The sequence below is a fragment of the Taudactylus pleione genome, unplaced genomic scaffold (assembly GCF_031769625.1).
Source record: "Taudactylus pleione unplaced genomic scaffold, aTauple2 ptg000305l, whole genome shotgun sequence".
NCBI lineage: Eukaryota > Metazoa > Chordata > Amphibia > Anura > Myobatrachidae > Taudactylus > Taudactylus pleione.
The window spans coordinates 4,797,324-4,812,573 of NW_028284706.1; the positions used below are offsets into that span (position 1 = coordinate 4,797,324).

At 44.0% G+C, this 15,250-nt stretch overlaps 1 long non-coding RNA gene across 1 annotated transcript in view; it reads right to left on the reverse strand.

Moving 5' to 3' along the window:
* Positions 1–886: 886 nt before the first annotated feature.
* Positions 887–15,250, reverse strand: part of LOC148511538 (uncharacterized) — a 78,909-nt gene continuing 64,545 nt past the window's right edge. Inside the window, exon 3 of the long non-coding RNA XR_015868717.1 lies at positions 887–928. This is a non-coding gene — a long non-coding RNA (uncharacterized LOC148511538). The remainder of the gene's footprint in view (positions 929–15,250) is intronic.

The following is a 15,250-nucleotide window of genomic DNA, read 5'->3' on the forward strand; positions in this document are numbered from 1 at the left end:
ACAGGGGATCATGGAAAAGAGAATCACACTTCCTAGTCGACGCAAGATTCGGCTCGTGCAGGAGCCTTTGTCAAGACATATGGAATAGTGTGATAGACTGCTATTTAAACTCCCTCCCACCAATCACTGCAATCCACAGGACCAACTCTCTCACACCTGTCCAATCAATAAGTGCCGGACTCACATGTATCGTAACCACGGAGGCCCCATGCGCCGGAAATAGCTGGAAAATGGTCTAATTTTGAGACCGATGGAATCCTGCCGCATCTCCCGACGGGCGGAAGTGACATACCGGTGGCTGCCGGAAACGGTGTTAGCGTATCATCTAGCCAACCGCCGGAAACTAAATTTGCGTGTCACCTGACAAAACCCGTGAAACGCAAGAAGCTCTGTCAGATACTCAAAACCAATCAATATGTGCCAGACTGACTTGTGTGATAGCCACAGAGGCCACATGAGCCGGAAATAACTCAGGAATGGTCTTGTTGTAAAAACCGAGGGAGTCCTCCGCATAACCCGACGGGCGGAATGACATTCCGACAACCGCCGGAAACTGTATTTGCGTGTCATTGAACTAGCCGCCGGAAACTAACAAAAATACCGTGGAACGTGGAAGGTTCAATATAATACTCAAATTATATAAATTTCAAGTCCAAGAATAGCACATGATTGGTGGCTAACAATGCACTAAGACATAAAATGGTATTGACATAAACAGTTAAACTCACATATCACCTGACTTTATACAATACAATGTATGATACATCTAAAACACTAATAGCCAAAAAAACTCTTTACTAAAGGGACAAAGACATACATAAATGCATCAATCTCGGGTCTCCATCACAAAACTTCATGAGGCAATTATAATGAAGTATTCCAATCTTGGTTTTTCAGTTCTTTCAAATAGTCCCAGGTGATGTAAAATCTTCATAAGATCCCCCAAAAAAGGAAAAACAAAAAAGAAAAAACAAAAACACATAAGCAACTGTATTATAAAAAATCTAAAAGACAAACCAAAATCTACAAAAACCATTTTAACTCAAAATCTTTGTTTAGTCCCCAAGGTATCAGGGTCTTCAGTGAAAAAATGCACTTCATTTCAGCCTTTGCTAACATTGTGGCTGTATCCCCTGATCTCAAATTGCCCCTTATGGCTTTCAACCCGTAAAAACCAATTATACCGTCCGGGGAACATCCATGGGATTCTTTAAAGTGCATTGACAGAGCATGGGTCTCCATACCTTTCTTTATATTACGTAGATGCTCACTTATTCTAACTTTTAATGGTCGTGAAGTACGGCCAATGTAAAATTTATTACACTTACATTCAATCCCATATACCACATTTTTGCTATTACAAGTTACAAAGTCTTTTATATGAAAATCCTTTCTATTAATCCGGACCACTTCTATTTTATTCCTTCCATCCCCTTTAATAGATCTAAAACCTAAACAGGCACCACATCTGAAATACCTTTTGATAAAATGTTTGTTTTATTTTTAGATGGTTCAAGAAAACTCTTCACTAATTTGTTTTTAAGGTTCGGGCCTTTTCTGTAAATACATATTGGTTTGTCCGGTACCATAGTACCCAAAATGGGGTCTCTTTTAAGGATCTCCCAATGTTTTTTAAGGATCTTTTCAATATCTCTGTATTCTTTGGAATAATCAGTAATGAACGCCCATTGGTACTTATTATCTTTGGTTGGTGATTGACGTTTCTTATCTTGGAGAAGATCTCTCCTTTCTAAAGCCTTCACTTTATCTAAGGATTCATTTATTCTGTCTTCCTTATAACCACATGCCTTAAATCTAGCTTTAATTTCTTCAGCTTGGCAGTGAAAGACCTGGGGATCTGAACAATTTCTCCGTAACCTTTTCAACTGGCCTGATGGAATTGAATCAAGCCAGTTGTTGTGGTGGCAACTAGTCATATTAATATAAGTCCCTGAATCTGTTGGTTTTACATAATTTTTGTTTTCCATTCGACCATCCTTTATATAAACTGTGATATCCCAAAAATTGAGACTTATTTGACTTTTATATAAAAGTGATCCCAAAGGTGAAACACACCCTGAAATTTGTAAAGAATCCTATACTACTGTAGGTATCTCAAAAGATAGGGATAGATATAAACATAGAAGGATTACACCAAAAAGATATGATCACTCTTCTCCAATCAGGATAAATGATAAAAGAGATAGACATCAATCAGAGAAGAATCAAAGAAATAGAAACAATAAGTATGAAGTTAAATCCAGAGGAAGGGATGATAGGAATTATCACGAGTTAGATGATGTCTTTTCGGGACCTTGGAATGGTAGATATGATGAAGATAGTTATATGTTAAGTCCTTTCTCACACGCTAATCGATTTTCACCTTTAAACAGCAGACGTATTTCTTTTTTAGAGGAGAACCCTCATCGAAAACATCACAAATAATAATAAAAAAAAGGAAAGTACGTGGGAAAAGAGGGGGAACATTAAAAATTGAAAGTAGGAAGAAGGACAAGAAAAGAATTAGAAAGAGAAATAAAAATAAAAATATAAAAGATATTCAACAAAGGGATAATATGAATGTGTTGAAAGACACGTCATTGTCAGATCAATATTCAAAGGCCAAAATTTTCAATCTCAGCTCGCATGTTTTGTCCAAAGATGAGGAATCCTTACTAGAGATGGGTTTGAAATACGCTCCAAATCATTACATCAATCCTTTTAATATTTATGTGGATACTCAAAGATTTATACGTAAATTAACGATAAAAAATTTTTTCAAAGTGAAACTTTGACGGAAGAGACATTTGTCACTCCGTTTCGTCCAAAATCAATCTTTTATCCACAGCATGTAAGGGGCCCTTTTTTGGACACTTTTAATGCCTTGGTCTCAGAAGATTTAGAAAAATTGAACATCAAAAGACATAATAACAACAAAATACAAAAGAAGAGTTGTAATTTAACAGTAAAAGAAAGAGCAGCCCTTAAAGATCTGAGAGATAATACTAACTTGATTGGGAAACCCGCCGATAAAGGCGGAGGAGTGGTGGTTCTAAACACTGAGGATTATGAGGGAGAGGTTTACAGACAATTACATGACATAAAAACCTATAAAAAATTATGAGGAGATCCCACAAAAGCTACGTGTAGTAAACTGAAAACTCTGATAGATGAATATGAACACAAAGGTACTCTCACTCACAAAGAAGCATCGTTTATTATTAATGACAAACCTATTACACTGGTGATTTATGTATTGCCAAAGGTACACAAAAGTTTATGTAATCCACCGGGCCAACCAATTATTTCCGGTGTAGATTCTATCTCCTCAAATCTTTCTGAATTTATTGACTATTATCTACAGCCTCTAGTTGTCCGTAATAAATCACACTTAAGAGACACAAAAGATTTCTTAATATCTTTGAAAAAAATCCAATGGGAGAATGATTTTTATATGATAACATCAGATGTAAATTCCCTGTATACGATAATCAGTCATGATTTGGGGATTGCAGCCACTAAATATTTTCTTAGCACTTCCAATTTATCAAAGGACTTGCAATGTTTTCTCTTGGATGGGATTAATTTTATTTTAACGAATAATTTTTTTCTGTTTAAGGATGAGTATTTTTTGCAGAAGACAGGCACCGCGATGGGCACCAAGTTCGTCCCGAGCTATGCCAACCTCTTCATGGGCATGTCGGAGGAGGAAGCCGTGTGGGGTGTTGGCGAGCTTGGGGCGGGCTTGGTGTCCTATCGCAGGTATATAGATGCCATTTTCTTCGTATGGAGGGGAGATAGATCAAGTCTTGATAATTTTTGTAATCATCTAAACAATAATGACAGGAACATCCTTTTAACTTTTGAAATTAGTCAAATAAGTCTCAATTTTTTGGATTTCACAGTTTATATAAAGGATGGTCGAATGGAAAACAAAAATTATGTAAAACCAACAGATTCAGGGACTTATATTAATATGACTAGTTGCCACCACAAGAACTGGCTTGATTCAATTCCATCAGGCCAGTTGAAAAGGTTATGGAGAAATTGTTCAAATCCCCAGGTCTTTCACTGCCAAGCTGAAGAAACGAAAGCTAGATTTAAGGCATGTGGTTATAAGGAAGACAGAATAAATGAATCCTTAGATAAAGTGAAGGCTTTAGAAAGGAGAGATCTTCTCCAAGATAAGAAACGTCAATCACCAACCAAAGATAATAAGTACCAATGGGCGTTCATTACTGATTATTCCAAAGAATACAGAGATATTGAAAAGATCCTTAAAAAACATTGGGGGATCCTTAAAAGAGACCCCATTTTGGGTACTATGGTACCGGACAAACCAATATGTATTTACAAATACCCGAAAAGCCCCGAACCTTAAAAACAAATTAGTGAAGAGTTTTCTTAAACCATCTAAACATAAAACAAACATTTTATCAAAAGGTTTTTTCAGATGTGGTGCCTGTTAGGTTGCAGATCTATTAAAGGGGATGGAAGGAATAAAATAGAAGTGTTCCGGATTAATAGAAAGGATTTTCATATAAAAGACTTTGTAACTTGTAATAGCAAAAATGTGGTATATGGGATTGAATGTAAGTGTAATAAATTTTACATTGGCCGTACTTCACGACCATTAAAAGTTAGAATAAGTGAGTATCTACGTAATATAAAGAAAGGTATGGAGACCCATGCTCTGTCAATGCACTTTAAAGAATCCCATGGATGTTCCCCGGATGGTATAATTGGTTTTTACGGGTTGAAAGCCATAAGGGGCAATTTGAGATCAGGGGATACAGCCACAATGTTAGCAAAGGCTGAAATGAAGTGCATTTTTTCACTGAAGACCCTGATACCTTGGGGACTAAACAAAGATTTTGAGTTAAAATGGTTTTTGTAGATTTTGGTTTGTCTTTTAGATTTTTTATAATACAGTTGCTTATGTGTTTTTGTTTTTTCTTTTTTGTTTTTCCTTTTTTGGGGGATCTTATGAAGATTTTACATCACCTGGGACTATTTGAAAGAACTGAAAAACCAAGATTGGAATACTTCATTATAATTGCCTCATATGAAGTTTTGTGATGGAGACCCGAGATTGATGCATTTATGTATGTCTTTGTCCCTTTAGTAAAAAGTTTTTTTGGCTATTAGTGTTTTAGATGTATCATGCATTGTATTGTATAAAGTCAGGTGATATGTGAGTTTAACTGTTTATGTCAATACCATTTTATGTCTTAGTGCATTGTAAGCCACCAATCATGTGCTATGCTTAGGCTTGAAATTTATATAATTTGAGTATTATATTGAACCTTCCACGTTCCACGGTATTTTTGTTAGTTTCCGGCGGCTAGTTCAATGACACGCAAATACAGTTTCCGGCAGTTGTCGGAATGTCACTTCCGCCAGTCTGGTTATGCGGAGGACTCCCTCGGTTTTTACAACAAGACCATTCCTGAGTTATTTCTGGCTCATCGGGCCTCTGTGGTTATCACACAGGTGAGTCCAGCACATATTGATTTGTTTTGAGTATCTGACAGAGCTTCTTGCGATTCATGGGTTTTGTCAGGTGACACGCAAATTTAGTTTCCGGCGGTTGGCTAGATGATACGCTAACACCGTTTCCGGCAGCCGCCGGTATGTCACTTCCGCCCATCGGATGATGCGGCAGGATTCCATCGGTCTCAAAATTAGACCATTTTCCAGCTATTTCTGGCGCATGGGGCCTCCGTGGTTACCATACATGTGAGTCCGGCACTTATTGATTGGACAGGTGTGAGAGGGTTGGTCCTGTGGATTGCAGTGATTGGTGGGAAGGAGTTTAAATAGCAGTCTATCACACTATTCCATATGTCTTGACAAAGGCTCCTGCACGAGCTGAAACGCGCGTCGACTAGGAAGTGTGATTCTCTTTTCCATGATCCCCTGTGTTGAGGTATGTCTGCATAAGCTACGGTGATACCACTTTTGTGAACATTTATTTACAACTTTTTATCGTGACATCACCCACAAGGGAGATCTTTTATTTTATTTATATGGTTTTATGTATTTATTTTTGATGTTTTATATCTTGTACTGTGCGGTACTGGAGTTTATATTGACGAATACATTTTTTTGATATGGTACTCATCCATGATTATTTGGAGAACACATTAGTAAAAGAAAAACTGATTGTGATTTTGGGTACGCCTGCTATAACTATCCATCAAAGAAACCTTTATATGTGATGTTGCTATTGCTACCTGTTTGAATGTGAGTTACGGTACGCAGGATTTTCTCCTCGTTGTTTTCTATGGAATGCTTTGGGTGATGGTATCTATTAAAGAAACCTTTTGAGGAATACACACCTTCTCTCTGCTGTGAGTGGGGTACGCTATTACGTCACGAGGGTTTCTCTCTGTTAAATTGTGACCAATATATATTTGAAGATTGATACCTGGATATATTTCTCCACATGTCAATCTACGTTGAGGAAGAGGTTATCTAATATCAAATTCCAGTTCAAATAAAAGAAAGAAGAGGACAAGGAAAGAAAATAAGAAATAAAGACTTCATTTCTGAAAAGGGATATATATACCTTTAATTATCTGGATTTGTGTATTGAGCGCCTAGGTGTTAGTTCTTGTTGCCTTCTGTGTCTAAATATTATTCTTAGGTGTGGTGACATCTATTAGCATCAAGAACTCCCATTATTGGCTGCTGTGCGCAGACTAGGTTGAAACCTTTTTAACTTTTGTAAACTAAGTTGAAATATTATCTTTTGCAGGTAAACTACAGGTCCCAGCAAGCCTCCCGCATATGCTGGTACTTGGAGAACCAAAAGTACTAGCAAGTGGGGCATTAAGGGCCCACTGGTACCTGTAGTACACCTGTAAAAGAAATATTAAAATAAACACAATACACCAATTTTTTAAAAAACAATTTATTTGGCTGCTTCTTCACCTGGAAGGGTGGCAGCCTTTAAGCTCTTTTTTCATGCCACTGCCCCCCCAGGGCTTCATCGTCTTTGCCTCGGTGGGCACCAACCAACCAGGGCTTCGGCATCTTTGCATGTGGGATTGTGGCCTTTAAGCTGTTTTCCATGGTGACCGCCACCACAGGGCTTTGGCGTCTTTCGCTTGGGGACACCAACCCACCAAGTCTTCGTCATCTTTGCCTCTCCCTATCACTTACTATCTCTCCCTGACAACCTATCTTTTCATGGCCACTGGCACCCAGAGATTCGTTGTTTTCACGTGGTGGGCAACAGAGGGATAGACAGGGAGAGACAATGGGAGATGCTAGGGGTAGGGTGACAGGGAGAGGCAGTGGGTGATGCTATGGAAAGAGTGATGGGGAAATCAGAAAGTGATGCTAGAGGGTGGCAGTGGGTGATATAGAGGATGACTGGGAAAGGCAGAGGGTGACATGAGTGATAATTGACAGGTAGAGATAATGGGAGACAGAAAGTCAGTGGGTGACAGGAAAGGGTGATGGGGAAAGGCAGTAAGTGATGGGGAGGGGGTGACAGGAAGAGGCAGTGGGTGATAGGGAGAAGCAGAGAGTGACATGGAGAGGGTGATGCCTTGTACTGTAGAGGGCAGAGGGTGACAGGAGACAGAGGGTGATGGGAGATAGTGATGCAAGAGAGAGGCAGAAAGTGATGGGGAGAGCCAGTGGGTGACACCAGAGATAGGGTGTCAGGGAAAGACAGTGGGTGATGCCAGGGAATGAGTGATGAGGGAGTCAGAAAGTGACAATAGGGGATGGCAGTGGGTGACGCCAGGGGTAGGGTGTCATGGAGAAATAGTAAGTGATGGGGAGAGGCAGAGGGTTACGGGGAGAGGGTGCTGCCTTGTTGAGGGCAGAGGGTGACAGGAAAGAGAGAATTAATGGGAGATAGTGACGCAGGGGAGAGGCAGAGGGCGATGGGAGAGCCAGTGGGTGATGCCAGAGCAAGGGTGACAGGAAGAGGGGCAGTGGGTGATGCCAGAGAATGAGTGACAAGGAGTCAGTAGGTGATGCTGTGGTGTGGCAGTGGGTGACAGGACAGATGGGTGACTGGTAGAGACAGTGAGAGATGGAGAAGCAGTGGTTGACATGAAAGGGAGAAGGGAAGAGGCAGTGGGTGACAGGGAGAGGGTGATGCCTTGTAGAGGGCAGAGAGTGACAGGAGAGAGGGGGTGATGGGGATATAGTGATGCAGGGGAGAGGCAGAGGGTGACAGGGAGAGGGAGATAGCGAGAGCCAGTGGGTGATGCCAGAGCGAGGGTAACAGAGAGGAAGTGGGTGATGCCAGGGATAAGGTGACTGGCAGAGGCAGTGGGTGAAGCCAGGGATAGGGTGACATGCAGTGGGTGACACCAGGGATAATGTGTCAGGGAGAGGCAGTGGGTGATGCTAGGGAATAAAGGACTGGGAAATAAGAAAGTGAAGCAAGGGGGTGGCAGTGATTATTGTACAGGATGATGGGGAGAGGCAGTGGGCGACAGGAAAGGGTGATGGGATAAGGCAGTAAGTGATGGGGAGGTAGTGACGCAGGGGAGAGGCAGTGGGTGAAGCCAGGATAGCGTGACAGGCAGTGAGTGACAAGGAAAGGCAGAAGGTAACGTTAGGGATAGGGTTTCAGGGAGAGGCAGTGGGCAATGCCAGGGAATGAGTGATGGGGGAGTCAGTAGATGATGCCAGGGGTGGCAGTGGGTGACAGGACAGATGGGTGACAGGTAGAGACAGTGGAAGACAGAGAGGCAGTGATTAACAGGAAAGGGAAATGGGGAGAGGCAGTAAGTGATGTGGAGAGGGTGACGGGAAGAGGCAGTGGGTGATATGGAGAACAGAGGGTGATGCCTTGTAGAGGGCAGAGCGTGACAGGAGTGAGGGTGATAGGGAGATAGTGATGCAGGGGAGAGGCAGAGACGGATGCCAGAACGAGGGTAACAGGGAGAGGCAGTGGATGACACCAGGGATAGGGTGTCAGGAGAGGCAGTTGGTGATACTAGGGAATGAGTAATGGGGAAAACAGAAAGTGATGCTAGGGAGTGGCAGTGGGTATCGTAGAGGATGACTTGGAGAGGCAGTGGGCAACAGAAAAGGGTGATGGGAAAATACAGTAAATGATGGGGAGAGGGTGACGGGAAGGTGATAGGGAGAAGCAGAGGGTAATGGTGAGAAGGTGATAGCGAAAGCCAGTGGGTGATGCCAGAGTCAGGGTAACAGTTAGAGGCAGTGGGTGACACCATAGATAGTAGGGTGATGCCTGGGATTGGGTTTCAGGGAGAGGCAGTTGGTGATGCTAGAGAATGAGTGAAGGGGAAATCAGAAAGTGATGCTAGGGGTTGGCAGTGGGTGATGTAAAGGATGACTGGGAGAGGCTTTGGGTGATAGGGAGAAGCAGAGGGTGACACCTTATAGAGGGCAGAGGGTGACAGGAAAGAGAAGGTTGTGCCAAATAGAATTGCACATCGTTCATGTGCTGGGGTTTTGGAATTGCAAAGCAAGAAGACAGCAAAGAGCTGCAACACAAAAGATGTCATCTGTGGAATTGTTTTTCGACATCTTTTGTTTTGCAGCTCATTGGACTCTCTCTCTATGCAATTCCAAAACACCGGCACATGTATTACTGTATGTGCAATTCTAATATATTTGATAAAGGCACAGCATGTGAATGCAACATACAAATACATCTGACCTTACCTATATTGTGGTTCTCGGTGATGGGGAACCTCTGAAGAAATTGATCCTCCCTGAGCAGATGGTGTCTTCAGTCAGTATTCATTATTCATGTGGGAAATCGCATAGTCTGGAAGATACCTGTTTGTGTAGGAATAACAAGAGATATGGTAAGAACTTACCTTTGTTATCTCTGTTTCTATGAAGTCCGTAGGGTCCACAGGGTTGACCTTAGGGTATAGCTGAATCTGGATCCATGGGCACCACGCAGTTAAAGCTTTTGCTGCTGACAGGATGCACTTGGGTCCATCCTCCTCTATACCCTGCCCCCGAGCCAGAGGCACCTCAGTTGGTAAGCAGCCAAGGCCAGAGGAGGAGATGAAACAGAGATAAGGAAGACTGGAACATACAAGAAACTATACTCACAGAAATGGGAGACGGAAAACCGGTGACCAGCCACACAGCCCATATGAAGCCAGGTGCGTCAGAGCGGGTGCCCTGTGGACCTTATGGACTTCGTAGAAACAGAGATAACAAAGGTAAGTTCTTACCATATCTCTTGTTTTCTGCTTCAGGGTCCATATGGGGTCTTAGCAGTTCAACGCTCCTGTGCAGAAAGAAGAATCTGAGAGGCAAAGGTGTCAAATGCATAGAACCTCAAAAATGTCTGAATGGAAGACCAGGTGGCCGCCTTACATAGCTGAACAGCAGAGGCGCCATGGCTAGCAGCCCAAGAAGGACCCACAGACCGAGTGGAATGAGCCTTAACGGAGCCTGGAACAGGTAAACCCTCCTGCGTATAAGCCTCACAAATAACAGAACAAAGCCAATGGGCTTGTTTGTTGGCAGGCCAACCCCTCCTGTGAAAATGAAAGATGACAAACAAGGAATCAGACTTTCTAATGGAATCAGTCCAGTCCACATAAATTCTGAGAGCACGGACTACATCCAAGGAAGCCTCAACAGCTGAAAGATCAGGTGACCGAAAAGCTGGCTCAACAATTTCCTAATTAATGTGGAACTTAGAAACCACTTTAGGCAGAAACTCAGGATGAGTGCCAAGCACCGCTCTGTCCTGGTGAAAAATCAGAAAAGGGGGATGACAGGAAAGCACCCCCAACTCTGACACTCTCCTGGCTGAAGCAATTGCCAGGAGAAAAACAGTCTTAAATGTCAACCACTTGAGTTCCACCAACTCAAGAGGCTCAAAAGGAGGACCCTGCAGGGCCCAAAGAACCACCGCCAAGTCCCAAGGAGCCACTGGACTCACAAAGGGAGGCTGGATTCGAAGAACACCTTGGAAAAAGGTGTGAACATCTGGCAGTGTAGCGATCCTACGTTGGAACCACACAGACAATGCAGACACATGAATCTTCATAGAGGCAAGACGTAAGCCTAGGTCCAAACCTGACTGAAGAAAAGCCAAAATCCTAGAAACCTGGAACACTTGAGGATCATAGTTTCTTCTGGACTCACACCACTGAAAGTAAGTGTGCCACACTCTGTGGTACAGTATATCCGTGCAGAAGCAGGCTTGCGTGCCCTAAGCATGGTACTGATAAAAGAGGTTGAGAAGCCCCGAGACCTTAAGACGGCTGTCTCAAGAGCCATGCCATCAAAGACAGCCGACCCAGATCCGGGTAAAGGCAGGGCCCCTGAGACAGGTCCCGATGCTGAGGAAGAAGGTACAGAACGTCGATGGAGAGGCTCCGCAGATCAGAGTACCAAGGATGTCTGGGCCAAGCTGGAGCCACCAGCAAATGCGTGCCACCATCCTGCATGAATTTCCGCAGGACCCGAGGCAGCAGGGATATTGGAGGAAATAGATACGCCAGTTGAAACGTCCATTTCACCGACAGTGCGTCCACCAGTGTTGCGCCTGCATCTCATGTCCTTGACCCGTACACAGGCAACTTGTGATTGTGATGGGAGGCCATAAGGTCCAGCTATGGCAGTCTCCATCTGTCCACGAGTAGTTGAAATACCTTTGGGTGAAGCGACCATTCCCCGCGATACACGTCGTGATGGCTGAGGAAATCCACCTCCCAATTGAGGACTCCGGGGATGAAGACTGCTGAGATTGCTGGAAGGTGGCACTCTGCCCAAGCTAGGATGTGAGACACCTCCGACATTGCAGCACGACTGCAAGTTCCTCCCTGGTGGTTGATGTATGCCACCATGGTGGCATTGTCGGATTGAACTTGTACTGCCCTTCCTTGAAGAGCGGTGCCGGATGTACACGGCCCACAGTTCCAGAATGTTGATGGGGAGAACTGCTTCTTCCGCAGTCCAACAGCCCTAAAGTGACGAGTCTGTCACTGCCTCCCAACCCCAGAGACTGGCATCTGTTGTGAGCAGAACCCAGTCCAGGATCCAAAAGGGGCGCCCCTCGATGAGATGAGCTATCTTAAGCCACCAAGCTAGAGACAGCCAAACCTCCGGGGACAATACCAGCATCTGAGACCAGATCCGGTGAGGTAACCCATTCCATTTGGATAGAATCAGCCCCTGCAGGGGCCTGGAATGGAACTGGGCAAATTTCACCATGTTGAATGCCAACACCATGGACCCCAGAACTCTCATTGCCGAGTGGACCGACACTCGGCAACTGCTCAGGCAACTGTGTATCTGCAGCTGCAGGGAGGAGACCTTTTCCAGAGTCAGGAAGATCCTTAGCTGATGAGAATCTAGCAGGGCTCCCAAATGAACCATCCGCTGTGATGAAATCAGGGAGGACTTTTTCCAATTTATCAACCACCCATGCGCTTGCAGACAAGCAATCGTCTGGTGGAGATGTTGAAGCAGTACCTCTGGAGAGCTTGCCAGCAAGAGTAGGTCATCTAGATACGGTAGAAGCCATATATTCTGGCTCCGAATGTGGGCGGCCATGATCGCCATCACTCTGGTGAATACCCTTGGTGCCGTGGAGAGGCCAAAGGGTAGCGCCCAAAACTGGTAGTGATGTTGTAGTATAGCAAAACTCAGCTACTGCTGGTGTGTAGGTGCTATAGGAACATGGAGGTAGGCGTCCTGGACATCCAGGGAGACCATGTAATCCCCAGGTCCCATCACCAGAATGATGGAATGTAACATTTCCATCCTGAACTTGGGAACTTTGAGGAACTTGTTCAGAGACTTCAAATTGAGGATAGGGCGATGAGAACCATTTGGTTTATGCACCAGAAAAAGAGTAGAGTAGTACCCAATCCCCCATTGAGACTGAGGAATGGGAACAATGACCCCTGCTTTCAGCAAGGACTCTATAGCTAACTGAATCTGCAAAGCTTTGGTTTTGTCCTGAGAAGGACTCATGCAGAAAAACTGGTGGTGCGGTCTGTTCTGAAAAGGCAGGGTGTTCTCCTGGGAGACCACTTCTCGAACCCAGGCAAATTGAAGAAGTCGACCTTCCACTCTGGGGTCCCTCAGAGGGAGGCCAGTCCCATCAGGCAGGTTTATCTTCCTGCTTGGAAGAAGGGTGCCTAGCACTCCAGGCATGCTTCTTGGACTTAGAAGCGGCCTTGGATGCCAACTGTCTCGGGAAGGACTGACCTTTGGCCTTACCCTAAACCCGAAATGACTGAAAGGCAGAGCTCCTGACCTTAGTATGCATTGTAATCGAAGGGAGGAAAGCTGGCTTGGATTTAGCCAGAGTATCCACTATTTTGTCCAAGTCTGGAAAAAATAACAACTCCCCATTAAAGGGTATGGCCTCCAGGCCCTTCTTAGAATCTGTGTCTGCTCTTCAGGACCTCAGCCACAAGGACCGGTGAGCAGACACTGCTGCCGCCAAAACCCTAGAGGTCAGTAGACTTGCATCTAAAGACACTTCTCCAATATAGGACTCAGCATCTCTCATCTGTCCAATTAACCCTCTCTGGACATCCGGAGCATCGTCTGGAAATGTATCCTCCAATGCATTGGCCCAGCTCTCAATGGCTTTAGCCACCCAGAAGATGGCCACGGACGGACAGGCCACTGCCCCTAAGAGAGCAAATGGACTTTAAACAAGTCTCCACCTTCCTGTCCATGGGATCCTTCAGGGTGGAGATAGACGGTAAGGGCAATGTAGCGCTTTTGATTAAGCGGGTGACATGGGAATCCACCACCGGTGGTTTCCCATTTCCTGCAATGAGCCTCAGGAAATGTGTAATTAGATGCCAGCCATTTCTGTGGCTGGAATCTCTTACTGGGCAACTGCCAGGCCCCTGCCATATGATCTGTCAGCTGGTGAGACAGGGGAAAAACAGTCGAAGTCACCTTAGCCTTCTTAAAATTAGGATACTTTGACCTAGGGGCCGGTGCATCATCCTCTATGTGAAGGATGGCTCGCACCGCCCTAACCAATGCCGGCACATTAATGGAGGACTTAGGACTTCATTCAGAGTTGGTCGTAGCGGCCGCATGGTTGTACGGGCTACGACCGCAAAATCCGATCGTACGGCAGGTCGATCGTAAACAAAGTGACGCCCATTCATTAGCACTGCACCTCCTCTAGCTACCGACTGACCTGATCGAATGACCGAGACAATCGTAGTCAGGCGCTGTCTGTCGCTGTATGCTAATTATGTTCTGATGTTTGCGGCCGTATGTGTTGTATTGATGGTCACATGTCATGTTTACCTGGATTATCGATCAGCTTGTTATTAGCTTGTTGTCAATTATCTAATTAAGATTGTTTAACTTTTGCTGTTCTTTTTAACCAGTTTTTTTCATGTGTCGATAAACTTTATTGTTTTTTCGTGGGTGTTTTCTCAGTTCTCTATTTTTCTAAATTTCCAAAACAAAGTAATGTTTATTATGCGTGAATGTACTGTTGCTAATTGTGTTAACTTTAAAAATGCATGTGCATTTTGCATTAGGATCATTTTCACTCTTATGTTTGCAATTGCACACTGCGTGTTTTATCCAATCAAATCTGACCTTATTTTTCGGGTCAGATGATTAAAGGATTGGCCAATAGTGTTTTTTTTTAGGAAACTGAGTAAATATTTTAGCCAATCATCTTTATTTTACCCCATGTATATTTCATGTTTTCTGGAAAATCATGAGAGCCGCGGCCTTTACCCGTCGGGAATTGATGATCCTCGTTCAGATCATGGACAGGCAAATAATGACCGCCCAGTCTCCAATTTCAAACTGCATAAAGCGGGCGGCCTATGCGGAGGTGAGGCGAGCCCTTCACAGTGCGGGATACAGCCGCAATATAGCGCAACTAGAGAGGCGGTGGTCGGATCTGTGCTACCGGTCACCAGTCCTTTGTTGAAATTTGCGGGCGCGACTACGCAGACGTAAGTATGTGTTTGTATAAATGTTATAATTAGTGGACTGTTAAAAATGTATGTTCTTTTTCCAAATCTTTTAGTAAATGTAAAAAACACTCCTGTATGTTGTCTCTATTGTCCTGAATGTGTAAAGTGTACTTGAATTGTGTAGCCAAAAGTGAAAACTAAAGTTATTTTTTTTTAATATCTTTAAATTTTAGAAAAACAGTGGAGACAGAGAAGGGCCCGCAGATTTGGAGCCAATGGACCCAACCTGCAGCCCTCCACCTCACCTTCCCCATCCGCTCAACCCAGCCCTCCCTCCCCACCACCATACTCCCCCAGTA